Source organism: Salvelinus sp. IW2-2015, linkage group LG25 (genome assembly GCF_002910315.2).
Source record: "Salvelinus sp. IW2-2015 linkage group LG25, ASM291031v2, whole genome shotgun sequence".
NCBI lineage: Eukaryota > Metazoa > Chordata > Actinopteri > Salmoniformes > Salmonidae > Salvelinus > Salvelinus sp. IW2-2015.
In genome coordinates this window covers 10,972,477-10,981,330 of record NC_036865.1, presented here as the reverse complement: position 1 = coordinate 10,981,330, position 8,854 = coordinate 10,972,477, and the positions used below count along the sequence as shown (strand labels likewise).

General features: G+C 43.6%; 1 long non-coding RNA gene across 1 annotated transcript in view; it reads left to right on the top strand.

Moving 5' to 3' along the window:
* The first annotated feature begins 366 nt into the window (after positions 1-366).
* The window catches only part of LOC139023004 (uncharacterized), a 49,916-nt gene continuing 41,428 nt past the window's right edge, over positions 367-8,854 (top strand). Inside the window, exons 1-2 of the long non-coding RNA XR_011474069.1 lie at positions 367-1,111; positions 5,551-5,620. This is a non-coding gene — a long non-coding RNA (uncharacterized lncRNA). The remainder of the gene's footprint in view (positions 1,112-5,550; positions 5,621-8,854) is intronic.

Below are 8,854 nucleotides of genomic sequence, written 5' to 3'. Positions count from 1 at the left end.
GTGAAGGGGTTGCAGGTTGGTGTTGATGGTGTTGGAATTCCTCTTCATTTTAATCAAACATAGGCTCGGCATTGGCCAACAAAATCAGTTGGCAATTCGATTAACCATATAGGCCTATTTAAGTGAACTTGAGTGCTTGATTTCCTACTCTTCGACATTAGACAGAAACGGACAACTCATGAGGAAGAGTCTATAACGTGCACTTCGGTGAGCAAGGGGTTAGCGTGTTCCCTTCGCATCTAGACTGTGCAGACCTAAAAATATCCTCCGCCAGTGCTGGATCAACTGGGGCAGCAACACCGACGTGAATCCCGCCCCGACATTTAGCCTAAATCAACTAATAGGAGGAGCATGTAGGCAACTAACTCTACAGTGGCGCAAAAGGCCCACGATAACTACTTTAGAGCAGAGGCGAGTGAGTGGGTCGGGTTTCAGCTGTGCAGAGAGCGCTCTGGTGATCTTGCAGAGATAGAAGGCTAGATAGACTGTCGTCTGGGACACTGCAGGACCGCTTTGAAGATCTCGTCAAATGGCAYCGCTGAACCACAAGGCAAATGAATAAAGCTCCTTTCAAATCGGACATGACTTATTGATTGATCCAAATCTACAGAATGCTTCATAATACTTTGATATAGACACTCATCTGAATATAGTAAGGTGGTTGGAGAAGAGGACAGCTGCAACTTGCCCAAGGCAACTCCCCTGTCAAAAGTTAGGTCGTAAGGATATATATCCCTTACAATTCGCTTTCCACCTTTCTCCCGATGAATGTTGGAATTTCGTTGTGGATAAAAATCTAATAAACACAACAAACATGGAAGAAGATCAAAAGTGGGGAGTTGCTGGTAGAAGTGTAGGCAGGACCTGCAGTGAGCACCCTTGCAAAAAACGCTTTTGGAGGAATTGGAAAGATTTGTCTGGTATAACTGTCGGCATCGTATTCTCTGTATTGTCTCTTGGATTTTGCATTCTCGTTTACCTGAGAACCTCGGAGCTTCAGTCCAGGATCCTAAACTTGGAAAAACAGAGAGATACGCAGCTCTCCGCGTGGATCTCACTCGAGCAGGTGGAACCAGTTATCTTTGGCCGAATAGATCAGATTCTGGAAGAGGTAAGGGTTATGGACAGATTATTCCACATTAAACATGTATTTATCCACATTTTGTACTTTTGTAGGCTTACTTACTGTAGCATTGTTCAAATTATTAGGCTATAGGTTATGAAAATGTTTTTACACACCTGTGGGGAAACATATTTTAAATGACTATTTATCCATTCCGTTAGTCATGCTACTGAAAATATTGATGAGCCTACTTTCTAAAAATCATATTGTGTATTTTGTTTACATATCTTATTTTAAAGGGCATGGATAGGATGCGTAGCCTACCCCGCATATCGATGTCTCTCACTCATTCCATAAGTGGTTGAAGCAGCGGCAGTTCCGATTGGTATTAGACCAGCTGCTCATGTTAACATGCACGAGAATGTAATGTCCAAAGTTCAAATAAGTTTGTTTTTAATACTTTTTTTAGCAAGAAAGATATTCATTTTCGGATACATATATTTAATATTGCATTTAATCACATGCACTCTCATTGGCTACCTCTAGACTCCGATGGAATAACACATGCATGGAAAAGCGCGTCACATCCATAGCGCGCTGGCTTTAGTTCAAAGTCTAGTTTATCCCTAAATTGAAACCGAATGGGAGGAGAATTTGCGTACGTCTTTGGGACATCACCATGGTTTAGATAACAGGACTGTGAATGACCCTGGGATCCCGTCTGTTGTTTTAAAATCTGCTTTTCAACGCGCCCTTGCGCTGGCCTTTAATTGACCACTTCCACAGCTATACCAACAACCCCGTATCTTGTGATTGAAGTCCCGCAGTGCCCCTGTTTTCCCTTCCCTTGTTTACTTTAGCCTACCTTTGTTTGTTATGTTCCCCTCCACTTTTACTCGGGACATCATTGTAAATGCACTTATTGTAGYGACAGCAGTGCACCTCAAAGGGGTGCATAAGAAGACTCTTTTTTTCCACTGCAATCATGGTCACCACACTATTTTTAGGATACAAATGTATGTGTTCCTATAGAAAATTAACAACACAGATTGTATCCTTGAAATCCAAGATGAATAAGAGAGAAACCTCTCACGGTGCATTAGACGAGATAGCCTACAGTGAAAGTGAATATCAGCTTTTGGAATCTGCCGACTTGACATTGTGCATGTCACAAATACCCAATGATCTTGTAGGTTTGATACATTGCTTATCATTATTGTAGTTAGTGAATATCTGCTATGTAGCAATGAGCTGGTGGGGCCCATAGCCATAATCTTCCTCCAGTCTTTCTGTTTAGATCTGTTTATGTAAATTCACATTATTAATGTGAAGGAACAGCAGATGTGAACGCTTTTAGCTGACAGCTTTTGCCTGTTTCACACAACACATTCCAGAGCCTCCAACTGTTTTTTATTAATTTAGTACAAGTTGAAATCCTCTCTGGAAAATGTAGCTGCACAGGCCTAAATTATTACTCACTATTCACATTCAGATTTTTGAGGTAATATTGCATACATTATTGGATAATGTATGTGGTTCATGTTTTTGTACTCTAATTTTTGTAGCTCAAATAATATACATATTTCCTGCTCTGTATCTCTGTATTGCTCTGAAAAAGCACAGCTGTATGGTAAAAATGAATTGTGAGCTTCTTTTCTATGCAGTTTAAGCCACTCCTGTAGAAATATAACATTTATTCCACTGATTGAAACACAAATCAAGAGTCTTGAGAGACACTCATTCCAAAAATTCTCTGACACCCCCTGAACACATCATTATGTCACCCTAAAACTGGCCTGTTCAACATTAAAATTGACCACAAAGTGTTCTCCGTAGGCTTGACAGAGGCCTAGCGCACATTTCTCCCTCTTCAAGCTCGTGTGAGTTTCAGTCCAGATTCCGAGGTGTAGAAAAGTGAGAAATACGTCTCCCCTTGCCTGGGTTTCCTCGCTCTGGTCCCTGCTGGTCTGTCACCCCACAGTGTGTAAACTAGATGTGGTGTTGAGGTGCTCTGGGCAGCCCGACCATTGCTGAGCACTGAGCAGACAACCACCTGCCATCTCTCTGCATGCAGTTCGATAGAGCAGAATGCGCGAGCAGAGTAGTGGGGATAAATGCTCCATGTACTAATAAGACAAGGTAATAAAAACAACACACTCTGTGCTTTCTCAGAGTAAAGTTGCATGATAGAGTCAAAGCCATATACTGTAGGGCTGAGGCCGAGACCGGAGCTCAACCTCTCACGGTGATTTAGCAGTAAGAGGGTTCGGGTCTAAGTGAAGGATCGGGGCTGAGACGTGGAGTGGAGAAGAAGGAACTCTCTACCTTTCTGCATTATGGAATCACTTTACAATTCCCTTCTTGTATATCAATATTTTGGATACCAAGCCATTTCCAAACAACCACAGGCTCTAAGGAAAATGTTGTGTATTGTAGATGTGTACTCTTAGGGGGGGAAAAGGTGCTATCTAGAACCAAAAAGGGTTATTCAGCTGTCGCCATAGGAGAACCCTTTCCACAGAGGGTTCGACATGGAACCCTAAACAGTTCTACCTGGAACCAAAACGGGTTCTCCTATGGGGACAGCTGCATAACTCTTTTGGAACCCTTTTTTCTAAGTGTGTATGGTAGAGTTAGGGTCCTTCAGCAAGCAAAGAAGTTCCTTTACAGCTCATTTAACAATCTACACCTGTGGATCTTTGGCGTGTCCGTTGTGTCCGTAGGGAGCAGAATTTATAGAGGGCAAACGAGTGTGGAGATTAATCTCTTTATGACACATGGAAACAACGCAACGATTGTTGATTAGAACAAAATGATCAATAATGTACTTTATGTCCTGGTGTTAAATGATTTAAGACCATGTGACTGATGATACCAATGTGTTAATGGCACGTCTGTTAGAGAAATCATTGAGAGTCAAGTGGGGTATCGGTTTCACAGCAGAGCTATCGAGAATACGCCCCAAAGTCCCTCAGTCCAGTAACAGAGATGTAGCCACAGGACAGGGGGACAGCGCTCATTATAGTGCCTCCATAGCAGGGCCCCTGGGCAGCAAAGTCAGAGGGTCTTAATATTAATCTGACTTTGGGATTGTAAAATGTTTTGTCATCCTTTTTAAAATAGAATATTAAAACCAGATCAAAAACTCTGGCATCGGGTTACCATTAAAGTGGGGAGGCAGAGAGGCGGAGAATGTACCTTCCTCTTTACCCTCCCTTTCTCTCTCCCCTTAACCCAAAAGGAGCGAGAGCCTCAGCTGCCATGTCTGCACCATAACACCTCACCATCCGTCTATCCACGTCCTGATGCCTGTTATCACTATCAAGTCAGTCAGCTAGTAAAGAGACCACCCTATTCATTCTTAATCTAAATAAAGATATGCCTGTAAATTTGGTTAATATTGGTAATTTGAAGCCCTGTAATTACAAATTTCTCTTCTCCCAGCAGACTTCTRTATTCATTGAGATTTAAAGTGGCTGTGGTTGTCAACTGTGATCCTTGATGTGGTTTCGGAAGCTTTTAGTGTCACGTGACAGATGAGATTCAGGACCATCAGCACTARGTATTGTCTTTTTTTCTTTCCATTATCCAGGTGGGAGAATTCTTTAGAAATGTTGGTATTTCGTTTATTTAAAGTTTTACTTGGCATTTCAGAGATCAGTAGAGAAAATGCCTGGAGAACATGTATCTCTCATTATGGCTGGTCTTTTTTTAAAGAGATCACCAGCTGAGTCTGAGAGAAAGGCTTGCCAGTATCAACTAAATACATTCCTGGACCCATTCATGATTAATTTAAAGTCGGTTTAGAGAAATATGTCAAAAGCCAGTTTGAGATTGATTTCGCATGAGAGTTTTGAATGACGGGACCGCTTTACTTCCAACCCTATGCTATCTGGAGCCAGCCAGCCACATTTTAGGAGCATGTCTGGCCTGCTTGACATGACCGTAACAGCGTATTCCCATGCTGACCTGAGTCAGTGATATGTACGGAAGAGCTATAACACATTCATAAATTTTAAGTTGATACCAAGAATGGATTCCCTTTTCCATGACCAGTTTACTCCACTCCAGAGTCTCTAGTGCAGTATCTTGGTTAGAGGCCGGATAGGAACATTGAGGTAACATGCACAGTACATTTACTGTACCCGATGCTTAGAATGACAGAACAGTCATAACTATACCATGTCAACTTCAGCACCTGTTTGAGGCCTCTAAGCAGCACACGTGGCATGCCTCTGATAGTAAGTACTATGAATGGCCCTGACTGCTATGCAGTGGGACAGTACTGGAAGTTCTGTGTTCGTTTAGGGTTGAAAAGCAAACGGTGTTTGTTCATCTAATGAGGTCAATTGTCCAACTTTGATACCTTGATTAAAGATGAGAGGGGTCTTTGTCATTTGATAATTAGGTCGATGTGCTTTTGAACTCTGATTCATCACCATCACAGCCGTAACATTCTCTTCCGCCCCCCCCCCCCCCACGTGCAGAAATTGGCGGCTCGACTTCCCAAAACACGAGAGGCCAGAGAAGCACCCCATAGCTGCGTTTGTCCACCAGGTAAGCCTAAGCCTCTGTCCCGCCAACTCTCATCTCTGATCCCTCACACTTGACTGATTCGAGCACACCTCAACAGCTGTGCTCAGGCGTAATCAAGGGTTTTATCCACCGCGACTAATCTGTGCTGATCAAATCCTGCTTAAATGGGTCACTACCCTGAATATGTAAGCGTGGGAGGGGCGTTTACATTTGGCAAACCGCTGCTGTAGGGTGGAGGGTTGAGTAGGGATAGTGAGATCTGTGTGGCTTGGTGCCAGTCTGCTTCTGCTCTCTTGCCAACTTCTTATGGAATTGTAGACAATGACAATGGAGTAGGCAAAAGCACAAACAGATCTGGGTTCAGGCTACCATACAAGGATCTTTAAACTAATCTCTAAAAGCATACATTTTTTGTGTATAATGGTGTTCAATGTTTTCTTTATTAGTGTGATATAATTGATTGTGGTCATTCACTGCACTTAGGTTGTCAATGGGAACAGTGTGCAACACTCATGCCATAAGCGGAAGATGAGAGAAGGAGTTTAAATGAGATTATCTCAGTTGCCTAATAGCACTCTGTGCATGTAAGGACACTTTTATGATTCACTGCTGATTGATGTTGGATACTGATACCTTGTGTGCATGTTTGTGCATGCTTCTGTTGTTGAACGTGTGTAACTGACAGCCATTAGAGATACGAAGCAAACCATGCAAACACTAAAAACGTCACAGCAAGGTTGGAGGGTGAAAAGACAAACAAGATCAAAGCAAGTAAGGGGAGATTTTATAGATGCAGCAGCTATGGCACTACTGCACAATGCAGGATTCATTGTCTGTTTTAGGAGGGGCAACAGATGCAAGGATTCAACAGGTTTTACTGGTATATACTATGTGTACACTTGATACTGTACATGCCAAATCTTGCCATCCTTTTGCACGTGCCCTCAGGCTAGCTTCATTATGACGACAGGTGTATGTGTATTTTGGGCACAGTTGGCAGTGGTTGGCGGCGTAGGCATTTTGTGTCACATTGGGTCATGATGCAAGCTGGTGTGACGAGGGCATTCCTAGGCCGCACGACAGGGCACGGCAGCCCACTGATAACTAGCCACATCCGCTACACAACTAACCCTGTAGTTATGGTATGTGTGGACTGAACGGAACAGCAATGACTGTCAAGAAAAAGCATTCATATTTCTTCCATTGGAAAACCTATGCCACAGAGAGTTGTGCACCTACGGCATATATTCCATTAGTACCAAACATTCTGGAACATCTTAATTGGGGCTGTTAGCAAACATGAAGCATTGTGACTGACAAGGAAAACTTGTTGTTACGTGGAGTGGAACAGGGGAACACAAGAGCACACTCAGACGAGGAAACTGGGATGAAGTAACCAAGGTATTTATTGAAACACAGGGGGAAGATGGAGTGCAGGTCAGGGGAAGCTTGGGTGGGTTGCAGGGAACCAGGTGCAGAGGCTGAGGCTGGAACAAGAGGGGTTGGGACAGGGTAAGCAGGTCCGGATGGGAATCCAAGGGAGTAGTAGAGTGGTGAATCCAGGAAAGAGTAGCAGGATGACGAGACTTGGAACTGGAGACAGGGACCAGAGTCAGAGCGGGCGGAACTGTAGCGGAGAGGAAAACAGCGCGAGGCAAGGAAAACAGGCACAACAGGATCTAAATAGTAACAAACGGCTAGAATCGTAGACTGACTGAGCAGAGATTACGATCTGGCAGCGTGGAAGTGGCAGATTTGAGTATTTGTAGAGGTCTTGATTATGGAACAGGTTGCAGCTGGTGGGGATCTGCTCTGACTCCAGCACACCTCTCGCCGCCCACACACAGAGAGAGGAAGAGAGTACTGGGGGAGTGGCGGCAGGTCAAGGAGACACAGGAGGAGCAGTAGAGGGTGTGGCAGGAGCAGATGTAACACTTGTATTGGTAAAGGTTCTTCTGTCACTAAGCCCACCTGCTGTTTCTCTGCTCAAGCCCCCAGGTGTCAGTCATTAAGTAGTAAAGAGTGTGTGTGTGTATGTGTGTGTTTGTGAATGAGTGGGCCTATGCGGAACAGGCCTGTGAGAACCAGCGGAGGTGAGAGCGTACACACATTAGTGCTAATTGGTCTTGTCAATAGGATGTCAGGGTCTTAACTGACCGGTAAGTGTCTTCGGAGGTTCCGTGAAAACCAGTTAAGGTGGACYTGCTGTCAGAGCTTCTGAGAGCAACCCTTTCTTTTCAGGTGTGAGAGCGTTTTAACTGGAGCCATCCCAGATGGCTTGTGTTTTATGGCCTGGGCAGACTGTTTGGCAGTTTCTGGTCATTCATTTCAAAAACTGCTGTTAAATGTACATCTGAGGCCTTGTTTCCATTTTTATTTTGGAAGTTTTTCAAAATTTTCTCAAAATGTATGTTTTCTAAGTACATTAGGCTAACCATTCCTGAATATACTTAATGTGAAAATGTACTTTTGGTTTGCTGACCTAAGCTGTCAGTGTATGAAGACAACAGTTCCAAACAGTAGCATAGCCAGACATTTGTTGGTGGGTGGGCCTGCAGAGATTTGGCTGCCCCTCCCAAAAATTATAACAAAATAAAGATAATTAAAGCTCAAATATAGGTGTGTTGACTGGGATAAAGGCACTGGATCATGAGCTGTCTTGTTTAATAAATGAACAAATGAAGTAGGCAGTGGCATGTCTAGTGGTTAGGATTCTGCACTCTCATGGCCATGGCCTGGGTTCGATTCCCGGTCAGGGAACTAATCTTTGGGGCGGCAGGTAGCCTAGTGGTTAGAGCGTTGGGCCAGTAACCGAAAGGTTGCTAGATCGAATCTCCGAGCTGACAAGGTAAAAATCTGTCGTTCTGCAGTTAACCCGCTGTTCCTTGTAAATACATTTTTGTTATTAACTGACTTTCCTAGTTAAATAAAGGTTACATTTAAAAAATGTAGCATATAGCCATATAAGCACCATGACATATGCCTCAATACAGTCATATTGGGGGTTTGGCTTTCAGTTAGTTATTTTTGGCCACCCATCCCATGAGACYGAATGTCATTGCAGTTCTGCTGAAACCATGAGGCAAATTCTTTCCTATCCAGGATGAATGTGTCAACCGCTCCACACRTCCTGCCACCTGAGTGCAGATGTCCATAACCTGTAATACATTACGTAGATGGAAGGGACTTCATCACCTACTGGAGAATTGAAGACAGAACCTCACCCAGAGAGCTGTGCGTGTCAGGGTGTTAAAC